Raw genomic sequence first — 23,760 nt, 5'->3', positions numbered from 1 at the left:
GTTGAGTTGCTCAGTCCTGGGGCAACTCAGTTCTGGTCTAACTCTTGCCACTCCGTGGAAGGTAGCCCATCAGGCTCCTCTGTCCGTGTGATTTCCCAGGCAAGAGTACTAGAGAGAGTTGCACTTTCCTTCTGCAGGGAATCTTCCTGACCCAAGGATCGAACCTGCATTTCCTGCACTACAAGCGGATTCTTTACCACTGAGTCACCTGGGAAGCCCAATTGTAACTATGACTTGCATAAGTATCATTTAATGGTTATGTATTTTTTCTCTAAAGTGCATGCTGCTGCTGCTGCTAAGTGGCTTCAGTCGTGTCCAAGTCTGTGTGACTCCATAAACAGCAGCCCACCAGGCTCTGCCATCCCTGGGATTCTCCAGGCAAGAACCCTGGAGTGGGTTGCCATTTCCTTCTCCAATGCATAAAAGTGAAAAGTGAAAGTGAAGTCACTCAGTCGTGTCCGACTCTTCACGACCCCATGGACTGCAGCCTACCAGGCTTCTCTGTCCATGGGATTTTCCAGGCAAGACTACTGGAGTGGGGTGCCATTGCCTTCTCTAAAAGTGCGTGCTAAGTTACTTCAATCATGTCTGACTCTTTTTGACCCTATGGACTGTAGCTCTCCAGGCTCCTCTGTCCAAGGGATTCTCCAGGCAAAAATTCTGGAGGGGGTTGCCATTCCCTTCTCCAGGGGATTTTCCCGCCCCAGGGATGAAACCCGTGTCTCATATGTCTCCTGGATTGACAAGTGGGTTCTTTACCACCCGCACCACCTGGGAAGTATCCCTTAAGTATCCTACCCTAAGTAAATTGATTACAATTGGGATTTGTTGGCTATTTTGGGAGACATTAAGGATATTCTGATTCCAGGAGTATTCATTAACACAAATGATTCACTATAGGAAGAGAAATTTAAAAGCTATTATGAATAATATATGCTGTCTATTGGGTGATAGTTTTAATGAATAAACACACTCAAGACCTTGCTTGATGAGACATAAACACAGGAAATGTCTTGAAAATTCCAGAAAGTTTAGTTGATGATGGATTTTCTGACCCAGCAGATTTTTATTTTGTTCTGTTTTTCACCGTCAGGGGAGAGGAGGCAGGTTGGTCAGTGTACTTTTGAATGTAGGCTTTTGTGGGAGCCGTGTGTTTGGCAGAGATATCCAGGTGCCTTGTGATGATATGAGGACATCGCTGGGAACGTATGCAAGCTTGCAGGGCTAAATCAATATTCTGGATCTCTAGAGAGCATTTCAGGAAAGACCTCTGAGCTCTAGGTTCCCTAACCAAACAGTGACATGTTTATTAAAATTCATAGCTTCAGAGGAGGGTAAATAAACTTTCCACATCAAATGCACAATTGAATACTTGGGCATTTTAAATGTATTTTATTTAGAACAACAACAGAAAAATGTATAGCCTTTTGATATATATTTACTAAAAGTATAAAACCAGATGGTCTCAAAAAGATTTTTTTCCCTTACTTAATTTTATACATTTTTAAAGTGGAAATGTAGTTAATTTAAAATGTGTTAGTTCAGGTGTACAGCAAAGTGATTCAGTTATATACACATGAATATATTCCTCTCTCAGATTCTTTTCCATTATAGATTATTAAAAGATACTGATATAGTTCCCTGTGCTGTACAGTAGGTCCTTGCTGTTTATCTGTTTTATATATAGTAGTGTATATCCGTTAATTCCAGATTTCTAATTTACCCTCTCACTCCCCCCACTTTGGTAAGCATGTTTCTTTTCTGTGTCTGTGTATCTGTGTCTGTTTTGTAAGTACATTTGTATCATTTTTTTCAATCTTACAATGTATGATATTGGTATTTCTCTTTCTGACTTACTTCACTTAGTATGGTAATCTCTAGGTCCATCCATGTTGCTGCAAATGGCATTATTTCACTCTTTTGTATAGGTGAGTAATATTCCATTGTATATATGTACCACATCTTCTTTATTCATTCTTCTGTTGATGGACATTTAGGTTGCTTCTACGTCTTGGCTATGGTAAATAGTGCTGCAGTGAAAATTGGGGTCCATGTATCTTTTCAAATGAGAGTTTTCTCTGGATATATCCTGAGGAGTGGGGTTGCTGCATCGTATGTGTGTGTGTGCTCAGTTGTGTCTGACTCTTTGCAACCCCATGGATTGTAGCCTGCCAGGCTCCTCTGCCCATGGAATTTTTTAGGCAAGAATACTGGAGTGGGGTGCCGTTTCCTACTCCAGGGGATCTTTTCAGCTCAGGGGTTGAACCCATGTCTCTCGCATCTCCTGCATTGGCAGGTGGATTCTTTACCACTAGTCCCACCTGGGAAGCCCTGCTGGATCATATGGGAATTATTTTCAGCTTTTTACGGAGTCCCCATATGGCTGCACCAATTTACATTCCCACCAGCAATGTAGGAGAGGTCCCTTTTCCCCCGACACCCTCTCTAGCATTTATTATGGATATTTGTAGACTTTTCAGTGATGGCCATCTGACTGGTGTGAGGTGATACCTCACTGAATTGGGCCAGTGATGAACCATGAACTTAAGGGTATATTAGAAGGTAGGCTTAAACATATAGAAGCAATTGTCTCACTTTTGGAATTGTGGTTAGTTTTGCCATTTGAAAAGACCCTGATGTTGGGAAAGATTGAAGGCAGGAGGAGAAGGGGACGACAGAGGATGAGATGGTTAGATGGCATCACTGACTCAATGGACATGAGTTTGGGTAAACTCCAGGAGTTGGTGATGGACACGGAGGCCTGGCATGCTGTGGTTCATGGGGTCGCAGAGTTGGACATGACTGAGCAACTGAACTGAACTTGCCTTTACTTAGGGCTTCCCAACCCCTTAGAGGGTGGCTCAGATGGTAAAGAATCCACCTACAATGCAGGTTTCCCAGGTGGAACTACTGGTAAAGAATCCACCTGCCAAAGTAGGAGACATAAGAGGTGTGGGTTTGCCCCTTGGGTCAGAAAGGGCCCCTGGAAGAGGGCATAGCAATCCATTCCAGTATTCTTACCTGGAGAATCCCTTGGACAGAGGAGCCTGATGAGCCACAGTCCTTGGGGTTGCAAAGAGTTGGACAGGACTGAAGCGATTTAGCACAGGGAAAGAAAAAATGCTTTCCTGTTGGATCTGCAGATAATGTACTTCACATCTTTGACCCATTGGTAGACTGTTTTTCCATTAAACTAGTTTATCAGCAATAGCAGATAATACTCTTGATGACAGATAGTATAAACCTGAGACTGTTTGGTTTATGTCCTATTAGAATACAAAGGTCACAATGATATGATATGCACAACTGACATTGATATGAAAAACTGAATTTGTTTTTAGAGGACATTCAGGGGGAAATGTGAGCTTTAGATTTCCACTGTTACTTCTCTAAGCCTCAGTTCAATAATTATTTCTATTTTGAAATTTTCTTCTAGAGTTTTGTTTTGTGAATGTAGTAAAAGATACATTAATTTAAAAAATCCTGCTACATCTCTACTTGTTATATGTTTATGCAACCTTTGTCTAATTACCTTCTCATTTAAATCTCATTTCCTCCCTCCAGCATGTTAAACCGTTTTTCATTTTCCTCCCTTTCTGAGAATACTGCTTCGTGCTGTTCAGGAATTCAGAGACCATGTGTCATATATATATACACCCATACACATGCATATATATACACACACACCCAGACACACTCATGTCATACTTTTCATCAAAATAAGAAAGAAGTTTGACTTTACCGTGGTACTTATGTTTTATGTTCAAGGTCTAAGGTTTATGTGCATGAGACAATTATGACTTTGAAAGTGAAAAGAAAGTGATAGTTTCTCAGTTGTGTACGACTCTTTGTGATCCCATGGACTGTAGCCCACCTGGCTCCTCTGCCCATGGAATTCTCCAAGCAAGAATACTGGTGTGGGTTGCTGTTCCTTTCTCCAGCAGATCTTCCTGACCCAGGGATTGAACCCACGTCTCCCGCGTTGCAGGCAGTTTCTTTACCGTCTGAGCCAGCAGGGATGCTATTATGACTTGAGACATTCGATAATACTCTGATTAAAAATCTTTGTAGTTGAATCCTTCTACCCCAGAAAAATGAGAAGAATTAAATTCTTCTTTAAATTCAAGTATTTAGCTAAATCATTTACATACTTTTAAATTAAGAGTTTAACTTAGAAACATTCCATTTTATATATTTTTATTTATTTTCATTAATTTTTATTGGAATATAGTTGCTTTACAGTGTCACATTAGCTTCTGTTGTACAGCAAAGTGAATCAGCTGTATGTATACATATATCGCCTCTTTTTAGATCTCCTTCCCATTTGGGTCACCACAGAGCACTGAATGAAGTTCCCTGTGCTGTACAGTAGGTTCTCATTAGTTACCTATTTTTTACACAGTAGTGGGTATATGTCAATCTTCATCTCCCAGTTCATTCCCTTTTCTCCCCCCTTGGTATCCATAAATTTGTTCTTTACATCCGTGTCTTTGGTTCTGCTTTGAAAATAAGTTCATTTGTACCATTTTCCTAGATTCCACATATAAGCAATATTTTTTTCTCTGACTCCCTTCACTCTGTATGACAGTCTCTAGGTCCATCCATGTCTCTGCAGATGGTACTATTTCATTCCTTTTTATGGCTGAGTAATATCCCATTGTATGTACCACTGATTTATTTTAAAAGTTAGATGAATTGCCTTTAAAGGCAAAATTATCTCTTCCTCAAAAAAGGCACCATTTTCCCTTCAAATATGTAATTGAGAAGAACTGCTTTCCTGTTGAAGTGGTTCATATTTACATATCTTATTTGTGCTATTGTTTAATATAAAGTATTTCCTAAAAATTTTATGGAAAGTCTAAGACTGTATTTCCATTCATTGATAGTAATCAACACAATATATATTGAGGCAAAAAGTGTTGTTTTTTTTAAGTGATAAATTGTGAGTGCATTTGGTGCAATGCTTATTTTTGTTCCCATTGCAGTCCTCAGTAGCTTTTAGTAAATTTTAAAACCATCAGTTGATAATATTTAAACCAGGAACTTTTTAAGTGGGGGTATTTCTTCTTTGTGAGCTTTTTAAAGAAAAACTTCATTTCACTGAGAGGGTTTCAAGGCTACTTATTATGAATCATTAAAGCAAACTATATAAAGCAATAAAAAGTCACCTCCAAGTTGGGACTAGAGTTGAATCCCTCCCAGGACATCTTCATCCAGAATCGATGGGTTACTATCTCCTCCAGATTTGTGTGACCAGAGAAATTAACTGTATATTTTAGGAGATAGCAACCACTCCCATCTTCTCTCTTCTTTGACTTCTTGTAAACATAGATATATGTCCAAGAAGAACTGGTTCCCTGACTCATAAATATAATGAATATGTACTTATATAGCTATCTCTTCAAACTTCAGTTTTATAGAAAGCTTGCAAAAACTGCAGATAAGTAGCAAACATATATTAATCTTACTTAATGGATAGCTGATGCTGAAAATAATATAAACATCAAATTATTGATATTGTTTTCCTAGCCCTTATCATTGATAAGCCTGAGTCTTCTGAGAGATGAGATGACTGCTTCAGGGTGGCGTGATGAATTACTGTGGCACAGATCTGCCTGTTCAATCCTCTGAATACACAGTAGTTCTATTTCCACTGCTACAGACTGCCTCTATTAAAGAAAAATCTGTAATTCATACTTTATTTTTTAAATCTTCTCCCTTAACTATTAGTATTAAATAAATACTGGAAAGATTTTTTTTTAATTACTTATTTTTTTATTTTTTAGTGAATGTTTTTCTTCTCTGAAATTCTGGTTTTCTCAAAGGCAATAGTTTTTTAGTTTCTTCTAAATAACACTTAGTAGTTTTAGTAATATCATAACTTTAGTTAATGGCCACACTAAGCCCTTATTTTGAACCACATTCTCTTTTTATAGCAAAGCTTGGGTTTTTATTATTATTTATAATTTATCGAAGAGTTCTTTGTCTTTAGGTTCCATAGTTTTGTGGTAGAGTTACTGTCAAAGAGTAGTGGATACTATGTTAACACCATAAAGATTTTATTTTGAAGATAGGCTGGTTGTTACTGTGGCAGGCGAAATGAAAATACAAACATTTTCTGAAACAAAATAGAACATGAGTAAGTAAAAGGATCAAACAGAGTTGGATACCTAGCCAAATATTTTTTAGTGAAACCCTCTCAGAAATGCCACTGGAAACATTGGATTTCATAGTTATCCTTACAAACTGAAAATGACGTAGTGGAGTTTGAGCTCATGAAGTACTTGGACTTCTCTCTTACTTAGATTAGGGTTCCTAACACTGTGCTTGGCACGTTAGGTAATAAATGTTTGGTGGATCGATAATGATTCCTAAACAAGGAGGAGAGCTGGAAAAATACTAACAACATCCAGGTAGTTATTTTGAAACATTTTATATAAGTTTATATGATAAAAGTAGTGCCATATGACTATGTTATACTTAGTGAAGAACTACTTCCATTCTTATGTAGACCATATAAATTCATATTTGGCCTATATAATTATACCAGAATATATAAAACCAAATTTGTTTAGAAGATTTGGAAAGGAGTGGTAGGTGAGGGTTTCATACTTTGAATTTACTGGAAAATAATATTTCTAGTTTTAAAAGCTATCCTAAGTAATACTGTGAACAGTTGGGAATTGAATGTGCTTCTGTCCATGAAAGGCCTTTGTATATTTGTCAGTACATTTCATCACAGAGAGAGGAGTGCACAGGTACCTGAGCTCTTAGCTGCAGTACTGATGCTGCTGAGCAGTAGGTAATACCAAAAAGACTCAGATTAACAATTGAGGAAATATTTTCAGCAAGATTTGAGTAAATTTTCAATATAATAAGGAATATATAATCTCTGTGAAGGCATCCCAACTCCTTGAGATAAATTTATCCCCTGTCTTTTCTATGTCTCCAAAGCATGTCGTATATGATCTTTCAGGAAACTTACCACTCTGTTTTCTTTGGTGCTTAAAGCAACTCTCTTCCTCAGGGACAAGAATCTTGAATCCTTGGTGCATACCAGGCACTTAACAGATATATTTGAATGAATAGTGGGCTAGTACTGCCAAAAATTATAGACATTGTATAATATTAGGCAAGCAGTAGATAGAAGAAAAGTGCTGTCAGTTATTCAGAATAACTTTCTAATGGGGTGAACTTTAGTTATGCTTTTTCTCTCCCCCCCAAGCTCAGAGTCCTATCTTCTCAAATAGCTCAGTGGTAAAGAAGCCGCCTGCAATGCGGGAGACCCTGGTCTGATTCCTGGGTCAGGAAGATCCCCTGGAGAAGGGATAGGCTACCCGCTCCAGTGTTCTTGGGCTTCCCTTGTGGCTCAGCTGGTAAAGAATCCACCTGCAATGTAGGAGACCTGATTTCGATCCCTGGGTTGGGAAGATCTGCTGGAGAAGGGAAAGGCTACCCACTCCAGTATTCTGGCCTGGAGAATTCCATGGACAGTCCATGGGGTCACAAAGAGTTGGACACGACTGAGCGACTTTCCCTTTCACTTTCTTTCAGAGTTCTAACCACTTGACTGCCAGGGAATTCCTGTGTGTGTGTGTGTGAGAGAGAGAGAGAGTGAGAGAGAGAGAGAGAGATAAAAGTAAGATGTCTCTTTGAAAACTGAAAGGTATTGCTTGTGGAAATACTTGAGCTCTGGGTCTAATTGCAGAACAATAATTTGAAAAGCTTATATATATTCCAAAAGTATAAATTTTTTTTTCAAAAGTTGAAATTTATTTAGACATTATAACTCCTTTGAATTGATTTTAGCAATGTATATTTCCCTGTAACACCAGTCTAGCTAGGTCTTCTAATTTATTGGTCTGAAGTATATGACATTCTATTATTTTTTTTAATATTCTCTATATCTATAGATATGGCACTTAGGTATTTATTTATTTTTTAAAATTGCATGAGTGATTTTTCTATCTACTGTATTGTCTTTTCTAAGAATTTACACTTAAATGCATTTATTAAGTATAATATACAGGTTTTTGTTATTAATTCTCTTATTGTCAATTTCCCCCTGCTTTTTTTTTTTTTCACTTAATGTTTGTTTTGTTTTCCTAAATTATTTGGTTGGAAAGCCTAAGTCATTTATTTTATTTTGTGTTGTCAATAAAAGGAGTTTAAGACTCTAGTTATAATAATTTGGTTACAGCCCATGTATTTTGGGCTTCCCTGGAGACTCAGCTGGTAAAGAATCCACCTGCAATGCAGGAGACCTGGGTTGGGTCCCTAGGTAGGGAAGATCCCCTGGAGAAGAGAAAGGCTACCCACTCCAGTATTCTGGCCTGGAAAATTCCACGGATTGCATAGGCCATAGGTCACAAAATGTCAGACATGACTGAGCGACTTTCACTTGCATGTATTTTGAGATGTGCTGTATTCATTATCATTTTTTTCAGAAATTTTTAAAAGTTTAAATTTCTTCTTTGAACAAAAAGTTATTTAGAAAAAGAAATAAAAATTGCTTCAGTTTATACTTCACTTGACTATTGTCATTATTTGCAATATTTATTCTTGTGTTGTTTTTCATTCTATAGGCAATGAGTACTTCAAAAATTTTCTTTTAATCAAACTATAGTCAATTTACAATGTTTCAGGTATACAGCAAAGTGGTACAATTATACATATATATCTATTATTTTTCATATTGTTTTCCATTTTAGAGTATTATAAGATACTGAATACAGTTCCCTGTACTATAGAGTAGTTCCTTATTGTTTATCTATTGTATATATAATAGTGTATATCTGTTAATCCCAAATTGATAATTTATCCCTCCTTCCCCTTTAGTAACCATAAGTTTTGTATGTCTACGAGTCTATTTCTATTTGGTCAGTAAGTTCATTTGTATCATTTTTTAAGATTCCGCAAGATATCATATATTTGTGTGACTTATTTCACTTAATATGATAATCTCTAGGTCCATCTGTGTTGCTACAAATGGCATTATTTCATTATATTTTATGACCGAGTGATATTCCATATTGTGTGTGTGTGTGCACACATACCACATCTCTTTATCCATTCATCTGTTGATGGATACTCAGGTTGCTTCCACATCTTGGCTGTTGTAAATAGTGCTGCAGTGAACATTGGTGTGCATGTATCTTTTTGAATTAGAGTTTCCTCCAGATATATGCCCAGGAGTGGGATTGCTGGATCATATGGTAACTATTTTTAGCTTTTTTTTAGGAAGCTCCATACTGTTCTCCATAGTGACTACAGAAATTTACATTCCGACCAACAGTGTAGGAGGGTTCCCTTTTCTCCACACCCTCTCCTAGCATTTATTATTTGCTTTTTAATGATGGTCTTTCTGACCTCATTGTAGTTTTGATTTGCATTTCTCTTTTCATTCCAATCCCAAAGCAAGGCAATGCCAAAGAATGCTCAAACTACCACACAGTTGCACTCATCTCACACGCTAGCAAAGCAAATGCTCAAAATTCCCCAAGCCAGGCTTCAGCAGAATGTGAAGCGTGAAGTTCCAGGTGTTCAAGCTGGTTTTAGAAAAGGCAGAGGAATCAGCAATCAAATTGCCAACATCCGCTGGATCATCAAAAAAGCAAAAGAGTTCCAGAAAAACATCTACTTCTGCTTTATTGACAATGCCAAAGCCTTTGACTGTGTGGATCACAATAAACTGTGGAAAATTCTGAAAGAGATGGGAACACCAGACCACCTGACCTGCCTCTTGAGAAATTTGTATGCAGGTCAAGAAGCAATAGTTAGAACTGGACATGGAACAACAGACTGGTTCCAAATCAGGAAAGGAGTACATCAAGGCTGTATATTGTCACCCTGCTTATTTAACTTATATACAGAGTACATCATGAGAAATGCTGGACTGGATGAAGCACAAGCTGGAACCAAGATTGCCAGGAGAAATATCATTAACCTCAGATATGCAGATGACACCACCCTTATGGCAGAAAGCAAAGAGGTAAAGAGCCTCTTGATGAACGTGAAAGAGGAGAGTGAAAAAGTTGGCTTCAAACTCAACATTCAGAAAAACTGAGATCATGGCATCTGGTTCCATCACTTCATGGCAAATAGATGGGGAAACAGTAGAAACAGTGAGAGACTATTTCTTTGGGCTCCAAAATCTCTGCAGATGGTGACTGCAGCCATCAAATTAAAAGACTCTTGCTCCTTAGAAGGAAAGTTATGACCAACCTAGACAGCATATTAAAAAGCAGAGACATTACTTTGCCAACAAAGGTCTGTCTTGTCAAGGCTATAGTTTTCCCAGTGGTCATGTATGGATGTGAGAGTTGGACTATAAAGAAAGCTGAGCACCGAAGAAGTGATGCTTTTGAACTGTGGTGTTGGAGAAGACTCTTGAGAGTCCCTTGGACAGCAAGGAGATCCAACCAGTCCATCCTAAAGGAGATCAGTCCTGAATATTCATTGGAAGGACTGATGCTGAAGGTGAAACTCCAATACTTTGGCCACCTGATGCAAAGAGCTGACTCATTTGAAAAGACCCTGATGCTGGGAAAGATTGAAGGCAGGAGGAGGAGGGGACAACAGAGGATGAGGTGGTTGGATGGCATCACCGACTCAATGGACATGGGTTTGGGTGGACTCCGGGAGTTGGTGATGGACAGGGAGGCCTGGCGTGCTGCAGTCCATAGGGTTGCAAAGAGTCGGACACAACTGAGCGACTGAACTGAACTAGTGACGTTGAGCATCCCTATGTTGGGGTGAGCCTGCCACAAGAACGTGTAGCTGGGAGAGAAATACAGCAGCACTGTTCAGTTTCTGTGTTTTCAGTTGCCTCTCAGCTATGGTACAGTGATGGAGGACTTGCATTGAAAAAATCTCCTTTTTTCATGTTAGCCCTGACGGCCCCAATCCATGCCTCAATGAAAGGGTTTGGGGGCAGTTGACTAGCGTCTTCTTTATTTTCTACATTCCACAGCTGCCTGAAAGAGGGACTGAGATTAGACTCTCAGATATGTCCTTTAATGTGGATTTATCTGCATTTTATCCAGAAATTCCTCAAAACTTCTGTTTCTCAGCTGTCACTATTCTCTAGTACTTTAGTGCTCATGTAGGATATTTCCACTTTTCTTTTTTGGTTTTAATTATTTCAGTCATTTAATGGGAAAAGGGCTTGGATGTCTGGTGTTATGTTACCATTTCTCTCTCCAAGTTCTCCAGCCTAATTTTGAACATGATGAAAATTAGTTCCTTAAATGAATTTAATACTGGATGCTGCTTTCAAGGAAATTCAGAATAGAAAGCAATCTTTCAAGAAGAGAGAATAAATTATCAGCTGGTCTCACAAGGATAAAAATAAGCCAAGTTTTTTGGAGTAATTTTTTCTTTCTTTCTTTTTTTTAACACTTCCAATTCAAGTTGAATTCTTTAGATGAAAGCAAAGAGCTAAAAATTTTAACTGACAAGGATCCTAAGCATTCACTGATAAGAACCTATAAGCTCATTGGAAATTTTCCATAAATTTTGCTAGAACGTTAAGACTAAGTTGCTTTCTTAAGATCCTCAATGGGATCTCAAAATTTAGGAACTAGTGCTATAAATATCTAAGAAAATTAAGTCAAAAATGTACCATCTTATGAGTTTCTAGTTTTGCTACATAAAAGGAGGGTGAAGATATGCAACTGGAGTCCAGAAAACTAGATTTGCCACCATTCGAACTGTATCTAGAATTAATACTAGATTTTAACACAGTTCTGATTGCATGGTTCTTGAGTATGCTGAAGAGGAAGAAGCGGAGGGTTTTAAAAGACAAGCGGAGAGCACAGTCAGTTTGTTCTGGCCGTGGCATCAGGCTCAGTGTCTATATTAAGGCAACATAAGAGGGAACTGAAATGATTGGTCATGATGGCAATTCTGCAGGTCTGTGGTTTCTGAGGGGAGCCCAGCTCTCTTTTTCTGCTGTGGAAGGCACTATAAATACCTTCATTTTGTTGTGAGGTGTTAGCAGGATGAGAAAGCTCCCACTTTAATTTATCAGAATATTTTCATGTGCATTTTTGGTTTGGCGGGAACGGGTAGAAAAGTTTTCAGCAAAATCTGAACAAATTGTTCAATTTGTGAACAATCCAAACTGGCCAGCATTGAGCAGGACTCCCCAGCATCTTTCTCTGAATTACATTTTGAGTTCTCTGAGGAATCAAGTTTCCAAATTGGGAAGCCAGTTTTCTCATTCATTTTTAACATCGAATTATTTTTTTTTTGCCATTAAGTGTAAGGGACATGGAGACTTGATTACTTTTACGTGCAGGAAGTTAAAGTTTATTAGGCATCTTTATTTAACCATTTACCCTTCTATATTTCTTGCATCTTTTCCGATCATAGAAAAGATGCTGAGCAAGCTCAATTTTGTTTAGTAGCTTGGAGGATGAAGACGAGTAAAATAGTGTGTAAGGGCTTAATAGTGGTGAGTAGATGGTGTTTCCAATTAATCTCAATGTTTGGAATTAATTTAGCATTAATTCTGTTCTTTGGTATCTTCCTGTTTTTTTGACATAGTGACCCGCCATAACAAAGAGGAAACAGCAGGAAACTTGGTGCCAATTAAAACCAGCCTCCTTCCTCCAAAGAAGTGAACTGTCAGCAAATGTAATCTCAAATTCAAATAGTGATAAGTGTTTTAGATGAAACAGAATAAAAGAGCAAAGCTATTAAATTTCAACATCTACTGGGGAACAATTAAAATGCATGCCAGTTTAATTAAGTTTGGTATTTAATATGTTACAACTTGCACAACAGAAATCCAAATAGATGCCTGATGCATGGTGTGTATGTTTGGGTGGAGGCCACTTTCAGCAGAACTGAATTCACTGGGATGAATGTCTGCATAATATTGTTTATACATTCACCTTTGGCATTCATTCCACCTATGAGAATGGCAGTATTTGAAGGCTGAATTTGTTCTAGGCTAAGTCAAGCATAATAACAGATTTTTGGATCAAAATAAGTCTTCAGCCGTATTTGTGAGGAAAGTTGAAATATGTGTCCTTACCCTAACGGAGATTCTCTAGATGATCCCAGATACAGAACTCATTGCCTTTAGATCTTTATATTAAGTATTCGGCTGAACTGACTTTCAGGTTTAGAGATCTAAATCCTTTGATATAGGTTCATACCTGACATAATGCACTTCCAACTTTCTTGTAACTAAAATAGGATACATGCCAGGTTAGTGCGTCCCAATGGAAATAGAACAGAAATTTAACAGCAGATTTCTCAGATATGTTTTTGTGTTTCTTAATGGAATTAAATACATGATTTTTGCTTTTCTACAGTAAAGATACTTTATTGATAAAAGATGTCTAAGAAAATTGAGAAATCTTAAACTTGTAGCTATGCAATTACTATTTTAAACAGATATAGAAAACTAAAGTTTATTTCTAATAATCTGGGAATACTAACATGTTAATATTTTCCCCATGTGGTTGGCATAAAATATTTAGTTATAGATATTTTACTGACATTTCAGGTTTGTTTGTTGTTTATAGTGGAGCTAGTGGTAAAGAATCGCCTGCCAATTCAGGAGACTTAAGAGACGCAGGTTTGATCCCTGGGTTGGGATGATCCTGTTGAGAAGGAAATGGCAACCTACTCCAGTATTCTTGCCTGCAGTATTCCATGGACAGAGAAGCCTGGTGGGCTACAGTCCACAGGGTCACAAAGAGTCAGACACAGCTAGGCGACTGAGCATACACGTACACATACCATCTAGAATAATCGTATCTCTTCTGTTTTTCTTTCAGTGAATAGTCACTTTTTGAGTGCCTTTTGCATATATTGCTAGGCTTTCAGGTTGGGAGGGAAGGTAGATAAGACCTGGAATTTGCCCCTCGGGAGTCCAAAGCTGAGTCAAAGATGGCCAAACTTTGTTAGCGATAACCAGGGCAGTCACTAAGGGAATTTAGAAATCCCTGTGTGAGGCCCTTGCCTTTTAATCCTGTGGGCTAAAAACTAAACAAATCATTTATATTGTAGTCAAAGTAGTTTTTTTGAGGATTTATTTTTTCTGTGTGGGACCTGGGTTAAAATAAATATGTATTGCAAGAGATTTTAAACTTATTTTTCCTCAGTTGCTAATTCAATAACCAGGTGTTCTGTTTTCCAGGTAGTATCTTATCTATACCTGCCTGTACCTTTTCTCTTTACCATTTGTGTTCTAGTTTTTAAATCACTTATTCACTAAAATAAATATCTATGTTAAAATGCTGAATTTTAAATCTTAAGATTTTTATAGACCAGTAGGAGAGAAAATATGTATACCCAATCATTCATTCAACAAATATTGAATATTTTCTGCCAGGTATTGGATTAAGTATTGTGATTATGACTATGAAACCAGTAGACAGCTTCTTGTCTGCAAGAAACTTAAACCTGGTAGAGGATGCAGAGAGGGAAATTGGCAGATACAGTGTAGTGTGTTAAGTGCTATGTTGAAGAAAAATACAGCAATGCATCTAAGAATACAATGGTGTCCTTAAACCATTCTAGCGACCGTGTAACATACCCTTGGAAAGTCAGTTTCCTAGAGGAAGTACTGTCTATGTCAAGATCTGAATAGAATAAATGAGAGTTAATTTGTCCAGGATGGGAAGGGTGAAGAAGAAAGAGATGGCGAAGATTTGTACAGTGAAAGGAACCAGACCACATGTGCAAAGACACAAGAAACAGAATCTTCTGAGTTAAACTGTAAATTATAAACACATCAGTAGGAGACTGGGGCAATGAAGGTCAGAGAAATGTTTGGAGAGAAGTCACTGGTAGATCCTGATAGCTTTAGGGTCATATTAAGGGGATTAAGGACTATCAAGGCTAAGAGAATCTACTGTGATGATGGGAGTAAGTAGACAAGCAAGAGTGTTCAGCATTGGGCTTTGGTATGGAGCATAGGTACAAGATGAGGAAGACCAAGGGCAAGAAGACCATTTAAGGGTCTATTGTAGTAATCCAGGAATGAGATGGTGACAGTAAGATCATGATAGTAAGAATAAGGATGTGGCTGTTTTATGGATTCCAGATACAATGAGAAGGTAGAGCCAATAATACTTGCTTTTGATGGGATGTTTGTAAGAGAAAGGAAAGAATTAAACATCCAAAGTTTCTTCTTAAGTAACTTCTGTTCAGTCATTCAGTTGTGTCCAACTCTTTGCAACCCCATGAACTGCAGCACGCCAGGCTTCCCTGTACTTCACCATCTCCCAGACCTTGCTCAAACACATGTCTATTGAGTTGGTGATGCCATCCAACCATTTCATCTTCTGTCATCCCCTTCTCCTCCTGCCTTCAATCTTTCCCAGCATCAAGGTCTTTACTAATGAGTCAGCTTTTTGCATCAGCTGGCCAAAGTATTGGAGCTTCACCTTCAGCATCATTTCTTCCAATGAATATTCAGGACTGATCTCCTTTAGAATGGACTGGTTGGATCTCCTTGCAGTCCAAGGGACTCAAGAGTCTTCTCCAACACCACAGTTCAAAAGCATCAATTCTTTAGTGCTCAGCCTTCTTTATGGTCCAACTCTCACATCCATACATGACTACTGGAAAAGTCATAGCTTTGACTAGATGGACCTTTGTTGGCAAAGTAATGTCTCTGTTCTTTTATATGCTGTCTAGGTTAATGTCTCTGTTCTTTAATATGCTGTCTAGGTTTGTTATCAGAGAAGGCAATGGCACCCCACTCCAGTACTCTTGCCTGGAAAATCCCATGGACAGAGGAGCCTGGTGGGCTGCGGTCCATGGGGTCGCTAGGAGTCGGACATGACTGAGCGACTTCACTTTCACTTTTTGCTTTCATGCATTGGAGAAGGAAATGGCAACCCACTCCAGTGTTCTTGCCTGGAGAGTCCCAGGGACGGCAGAGCCAGGTGGGCTGCCGTCTCTGGGGTCGAACAGAGTCGGACACGACTGAAGTGACTTAGCAGTAGCAGTAGGTTTGTTATAGAGCATTTTTAATTTCATGGCTGCAGTCACCATCCACAGTGATTTTGGAGCCAAGAAAATAAAGTCTGTCATAATTTCCATTGTTTCCCCATCTAATTGCCATGAAGTGATGGGACTGGATGCCATGATCTTTGGTTTTTGAATGTTGAGTCTGAAACCAACTTTTTCACCCTCCTCTTTCATCTCCATCAAGAGGCTCTTTAGTTCGTTTTCGCTTTCTGCCGTAAGGGTGGTGTCATCTGCATATCTGAGGTTATTGATATTTCTCCTGGCACTCTTGATTCCAGCTTGTGCTTCATACAGCCTGGCATTTTGCATGATGTACTCTGCATGTAAGTTAAATAAGCAGGGTGACAAGCCTTGATGTCCTCCTTTCCTAATTTGGAACCAGTCCATTGTTTCAAGTCCGGTTCTAACTGCTGCTTCTTCACCTGCATACAGGTTTCTCAGGAGGCAAGTAAGGTGGTCTGGTATTCCCAACTCTTTAAGAATTTTCCACAGCTTTTTGTGATCTACACAGTCAAAGGCTTTAGCATAGTCAATGAAACAGAAGTAGATGTTTTTCTGGAATTCTTTTGCTTTTTCTGTGATCCAATGGATGTTGGCAATTTGATGTCTGGTTCCTCTGCCTTTTCTAAATCTAGTTTGAGCATCTGAAAGTTCTCAGTTCATGTACTGTTGAAGCCTAGCTTGGAGAACTTTGAGCATTACTTTGCTAGCCTGTGAAATGAGTGCAATTGTGTGGTACTTTGAACATTCTTTGGGATTGCCCTAAAGAATGCCCAGTTAAGTAACTGGGTAGATAGATGATATTACCAGTGATAGGAATACACAAGAGAGGATAAGTTTGGAGCAAAAGATAGTGAGTTCAGTTTGGAGTATATAGATAATGAGACAGTTGTAAATTCAAATTGTCAACTCTGCTGAGGACTAGAAGTAGAGATCTGAGGTTGGTCTGCAACTTGAGAGCGTGGGTATTAAATAGGTCACCCAGGAAATGGTTATGTTTCTGTCATTCTGGCCATCTCTTGGGTTACCTTGCTCTCTTTTCTTCCTCATTAAGATCTCTAAATTCTAAAGATTTCTCAGCTCCCATTTTAGACCATCTTCTTTAACTGTGCTGTCTCTAAAGATAATCTCATGGAGTTCTGTGGCTTTAAATACCATTGATAGGCTGACACAGCTCAAAGTCAACTCCAGCTTAGACTGTTTACTTAGTTCTCAACTTTTATACCCAACTCCCTGCCTAGCATACCCATTTGAATGATAATATGCATTTCAAACTTAGCTTGTACAAGACCTAACTCATAATTTTCCACTAATCTTGTTACTGGCATTCACCTCTCTCTGTAAATGGCACCACCATCAGTCTTGTGACTCAGGATAAAACTCTAGGCATATCCTGGTTTCTTCTTCCCTTTCATGCAGGACCTCACATCCAATCTATTACCAGGTAGTTTTGTTTCTGCCTCCAAAATGCATCCAAATTCATTCACGTCTCTGTATTTTCACTGCTGTCATCCTAGTCCAGGATATTATACGCTTTCTTTTGGATTATGGAAGTCTCCCATCTTGATGTATCTGCTCTTAATGCGTTCAGTTCATCCTTCACAAACTACCAGGGTGATCTTCTAAAAGTCCAAATTAGAGTATGCAACTGTTCTACATAAATGCTCAGATGGCTTCCTGTTGGATTTAAATAGTAATCTAGGTGCACAGTGATAGGCTATTTTTTGGGGCTCCAGAATCACTGAGGATGGTGACTGCAGCCATGAAATTAAAGATGCTTGTTCCTTGGAAGAAAAGTTATAACAAACCTAGACAGTGTATTAAGAAGCTTTACTTTGCCAACAAAGGTCTGTATAGTCAAAGCTGTGGTTTTTCCAGTAGTCATGTATAGATGTGAGAGTTGGACCATGAAGAAGGCTGAGTGCCAAAGAATTGATGCTTTCAAATTGTGGTGCTGGAGAAGACTCGTGAGAGTCCCTTGGACTGCATGGAGATCAAACCAGTCAATCCTGAAGGAGATCAATACTGAATATTCATTGGCAGGACTGATGCTGAAGCTGAAGCTCCAGTACTTTGGCCACCTGATTCAAAGAGCTGACTCATTGGAAAAGATCCTGATGCTGGGAAAGATCAAAGGCAAAAGGAGAAGGGTGTGGCAGAGGATGAGATGGTTAGATAGCATCATGAATTCAATGGACATGAGTTTGAGCAAACTCAGGGAGATAGGAACTGGGATGCCTGGCATGCTATAGTCCATGGGGTTGCAAAGAATTGGTCATGACTTAGTAACTGAGAAACAACATCTAGGTGCCTCATCCCTGCCTGGCCTATATATTTCTCTGAAAAATGAAAGTGAAAGTTGCTCAGTCGTGTCCAACTCTTTGTGACCCCATGGACTATTCAGTTCATGGAATTCTCCAGGCCAGAATACTGGAGTGGATAGCCTTTCCCTTCTCCAGCAGATCTTCCCAACCCAGGGATTGAACCTAGGTCTCCTGCATTGCAGATGGATTCTTCACCAGCTGAGCCACCAGGGGTGCCCAAGAATACTGGAGTGGGTAGCCTATCCCTTCTCCAGCAGATCTTCCCGATCCAGGAATCAAATCAGGGTCTCCTGAATTACAGGCAGATTCTTTACCAACTGAGATACTGGGGAAGCCCAACTTTATCTTGAAACCTCTCTCTCTCTTGCTTACTAAGAACCACCCAAACCAGTTTCTCTGTTCCTCAGATAAGCCAAGCTCATTTATGCTTCATTGCTTTTGTACTTTCTGTTCCTTCCGACTGGAACATTCTTCCCCCAACTTTTCCTACCACTGGGTTTTTCGTTCAGCTCAGATAGATGTCAGCAACTAAAGAGCCTTTTCCGTAACTTCTCTATTAAATAGGTCTGTTTTTATCCCTCTCTATCCCATCATTCAGATATATTTCCTTCAAAACACTTAACAGTCTGCAGTTGTTTTATTTGTTTACTTGCTTGTCTAAATAAACTTCACTAATGAAGAAATCTAGATTATCTTGTTCATCCTTACATCCCTAGAATTCAGACCTTGATTATAGGTCCCTGTTAAATAGAATAAGTAAATAATGAACGTTGAAGAAGTTGTAGACTGGAACCCCAAGAACGCTGGCATTTAATGAATAAACAGAGGGGGAGGAGCTTGGTAGGACAGTGAGAAGGAGCGATGAGAAACAGACAACAGCTGAGTCAAGATGTTACTGAAGTGAGAGTATCCTAATACAAGTCTAAAGGGAAAGAGAATTCAGAAAAGGGCAACCCTTCTGTTTGGACAGGAACAGGGAAGGCTGTATGGAAGAAGTAAATTTTTATTGCACCTTGGCGGATAGGTAGGGAAATCTTGTAAGAAGGAGGGGATGGAGGCAGAGAAGCAGAATATACATGCCTTGGTAGGGAACAGAAAGTCATCCCATTAATCTTTCATATTCCTCAGTTAACAGTTAGTAAGCCTTTTAGTTAGTGTTGACATTAGACTAGTAAACAAAGGCTCCATCAGAGTTACACAGTAAGTGGAAAAACGAAGATTTAAATGCAGAGCTACCTGACTGCAAGTCTGCTTTTTTTTTTGTTCTGACTTGTCATTGAGATTCTCTATAAATACCTCATATCTACCCTGTAAATAACATTATGCCAGTGATGGAAAGAGGTGTGAATGAGTAGGTGGCAGAGAACACAGATACTCTTAACTTTGATTATCCCCATTATAGTATCAAGAAAACTTGAGGCTGAGGAAAAAAATAACTATTCTCATTGTAGCATTTTCATTGTTCCCAAAATAGAAAATTTTAAATATTTGAACTGTGCAGTTTTTCTCTTGTCAAATGGTTGACAAGTCCAGTTTACTCTTAATGAAGAGCACCTCTTCTTTATCTCCTTATTGTTCTACTTTGCAAAATCTGATCTGTACTGATCATTTGAAGCCCATTTGAGATTGAGAGGAACAGCAGACTTTCCAAAGATTATATTTAATCACCAAACACTATTAACTGACTAAGCTTGTAACAGTTTCAAGTGTTGAATTATTTTTCTTGTGTATTCAAAACCAACTGTTTATAAAGATGGGCAACTTGGAATAGAATTTTGTAGTGAATTGTTTATATGTGCCTGTATTTGTAGGTGCACACACACACACCCTTGTATTTTGGTATTTATTTTTTCAGTTTTGAGATATAATTGACACACAACATTGTATAAATTTAAGGTCCACAACAGTGATTTGATATATGTAGTTACTGAAAAATGATCACCATGAATAGTTCAGTTAATATCCATCACCTCACACAGATATTTTTGTCTTGTGATGAGAACTTATAAAGTCTACCTCTTAGCAGCTTTCAAATCTACAATAGAGTATTGTTAACGCTATACCTGTAAGTTTGTACCTTTTGCTCACCCTCACGCATTTTGCCATAATCACCTCTGGTAACTATCAATCTATCCTCTGTTAAGTATGAGTTTGTTTGAGATCATGTGGTGTTTGTCTTTCTCTGCCTGACTTGTGTCACTTAGCATAATACCCTCAGGGTCCATCTATATGGTTGCAAATAGCAGGATTTCCTTTTTTTGTATGGCCAAATAATATTCAACTTTATATATAATAATTTCACATTTCTTTATCCATTTATCCATTAACATACACTTAGGTTATCTCCATGCCTGGACTATTGTAAACAATGTTGCTGTGAACGTGTGATATTTCTTCAACATAGTGCTTTTATTTACTTTGGATGTAACCCCAGAAGCAGAATTTCTAGATCATCTGGTAGTTCTACTTTTAATTTTTTGAGGATCCACCATAGTTTTCTGTAGCTTCTGCACCAGTTTACAATCCTACAAACAGTGTAAAAGTGTTCCATTTTCTCCACTTTCTCACCAGAATTTGTTATCTCTTGTTGTGTTGATGATAGCTGTTCTAAGAGCCATGAAGTCAGATATCTCACTGTGGTTTTAATTTGCATTTCCCTAATATTGAGCACCTTTGATAGACCTGTTGGCCATACCTATATCTTCTTAGTATAAATGTCTGTTCAGGTCCTTTTCTCAAATAATTGAATTATTTGAGGTTTTTGCTATTGTATGAATTTTTTTATATACATTGGATATTAACTTGTTTTCAGTTACTTGATTTGCAGTTTTTTTCCCACAGTCCATAGATTGTCTTTACATTTTGTTGATTGTTTCTTTTGCTTTTCAGAAACATTTTAGTTTGATGTAGACCCATTTGTTCATCTTATATTTTGTTGCTTGTGCTTTAGGTATCATATCCAGAAAATTTTTGTGACCCTATGGACTGTCGCCTGCCACACTATGTCAATGGAATTCTCCAGGCAAGAATACTGGGGTGGGTTGCCATTCCCTTCTCCAGAGGATCTTCCTGATCCAGGGATTGAACCAGGGTCTCCTTCACTGCAGGCGGACTCCTTTCTATCTGAGCCATCAAGGAAACCCAGAAAATCTTTAGCAAGATCTATGTCAAGGAGCTTTTTTCCCTATGTTTTCTTCTAGGAGTTTTATTATTTCAGCTCTTATTCTTGTCTTTAATGAATTTTGAGTTAATTTCTGTGAATGGTAGAAGTTAAGAATCATTCTTTTGCATGTGAATATTCAGTTTTCCCAGGCTTCTCTAGTGGCTCTGTGGTAAAAAATCTGCCTGCCAGTACAGGAGATGTGGGTTCAATCCCTGGGTTAGAAAGATCCCCTGGAGAAGGAAACGGCAACCCATTCCGGAATTCTTGCTTCTGATGCTATTGTAAATGGAATAATCTTCTTTATTTCTTTTTCAGCTAATTCATTGCAAATGTATAAAAGCACTACTGCTTTTTGTAGTGTTTCGTATCCTGCAACTTTGCAGAAGTTGTTGATTAAGGAAGGTGTTTTAGTAGAGTCTTTAAGATTTTCTACATATAAAATCATGTTATCTGAAAACAGAGAAATTTTACATTTTCCTTTCTGGTTCTGATACCTTTTATTTCTTTTTCTTGCCAGATTCCTCTGGCTAGGACTTCTACTACCATGTTGAATACAGGTGGTGAGAGTAGGTACCCTTTTCTTGTTCCTGAGCACAGAATAAACTTTTTCAGTTTTACTATTGAGTATCATAAATGGTCTTTATTATGTTGAGGTATATTCACTCTACTTAGTTTGTTGAAAGTCTTTTTTTTTTTTATCATAGATCTTGAATTTTGTCATGCTGTTTCTGCATCTATTGAGATGATAGGATTTTTATCTTTCATCTTATTAACGTGATGTGCCACTTTTCTTGATTGGGGTATGTTGAACTATCCTTGCATTTCAGGGATGAATCCCACTTGATCATGGTGTGTGATTCCTTTAATGTGTTGTTGAATTCGATTTACTAGTATTTTGTTGAGAGTTTCTGCACCTGTATGCATCAGGGATGTTGGGCTGCAGTTTTCTTGTAGTATCCTTCTTTTAATATTTTGTTGAGTTCAATTTGCTAGTATTTTGTTTGGAGTTTTTGCATCTATATTCATTAGGGATATTGCCCTGCAGTTTTCTTGTGGTGTCCTTATCTGGCTTTAGGATCAGGGTAATGCCAGCCTCATTTGGGAGTGTTCCCTTCTATTCCCAGGAAAAGTTTGAGGAGGATTGGCATTAACTTTTCTTTAAATGTTTATTAAAATACACCAGTGAAGCCATCTTGTCCTGAGTCATTCTTTCTTGGGAGGTTTTTTGATTATTGATTCAATCTCCCTACTCATTATTGTTTAGATTTTCTATTCCTTTATGATTTAATCTTGGTAGTTTGTATGTTTCTAGGAGTTTATCCATTAATTTTAGGGTATCCAAGTTTGTTGCAATATAGTTTTTCAAAGTAGTCTCTTTTGATCCTTTGTGTGTATCTGTGGTGTCAGTTGTAATATCTCTCTTTTTAAAATCTGAGTCCTGTCTATTTTTCTTGTCCAGCTGAAAGTTTGTCAATTTTGTTTATCTTTTCAAGAGCCAGGTCTTAGTTTTGTAAATCTTTTCTGTTGTTTTTCCAATTTTATTTCTCCTCTAACCTTTATTAGTTCCTTCCTTCTGCTTTGATTTTAGTTTACAAGCCTGTATTTTAAGCTAGAGTCAAATTATTCATTTGTGCACACTAAATGAAAGTTAAGATACCCCAGATTTTGGAAATTGAAATTGTGAAGGCTGTCTATATTTTCTAGTGCTGTTCTTTAAATACATAAAAAGTTGAATTCATGTTATTAACCTCAATTTTTTTAAACTTTCCATTATTTAAAAAAATGCATTCATTCTCCACCACACCCTTCTCCCACCAAAAGACTCCATGGAAGTTTATTTTGCAAATGTATCTGCTTTTTTGTTTTCTTTTTACCTACATCAAGTCTGAGTTTAATTCTTGACTCAACTCATCAACCCTTCTGAGATGGAAATATACAGCTGCGGTATGAAATAGCCTACAGTGGCTATTTTTAGGACTAGAACTCAATATTTTTGCTGAAATGTGACAGTATGCTTACTTGATTATCATAAGATTATAAAGGTAGAATTTAGGAAGATTGTAATGGGCTTCCCTTGTGGCTCAGCTGTTAAAGAATCCGCCTGCAATATGGGAGACCTGGGTTCCATCCTTGGGTTGGGAAGATCCCCTGGAGAAGGGAAAGGCTACCCACTCCAGTATTCTGGCCTGGAGAATTCCATGGAGGAGTCCATGGGGTCACAAAGAGTTGGACACGACTGTGCGACTTTTACTTTCAGCTCTTCAAGTATACACAGAA

The 23,760-nt window shown here is 38.1% G+C and overlaps 1 protein-coding gene across 3 annotated transcripts in view; it reads left to right on the top strand.

Annotated features, from left to right (window-relative positions):
- TET2 (tet methylcytosine dioxygenase 2) overlaps window positions 1-23,760 on the top strand; it is a 145,339-nt gene that overhangs the window by 52,155 nt on the left and 69,424 nt on the right. The window lies entirely within an intron of this gene.

This window comes from Bubalus bubalis, chromosome 7 (assembly GCF_019923935.1).
Source record: "Bubalus bubalis isolate 160015118507 breed Murrah chromosome 7, NDDB_SH_1, whole genome shotgun sequence".
NCBI classification, from domain to species: domain Eukaryota; kingdom Metazoa; phylum Chordata; class Mammalia; order Artiodactyla; family Bovidae; genus Bubalus; species Bubalus bubalis.
Note: the sequence above shows the minus strand (reverse complement) of the source record. Positions and strands in the feature narration are given on the sequence as shown.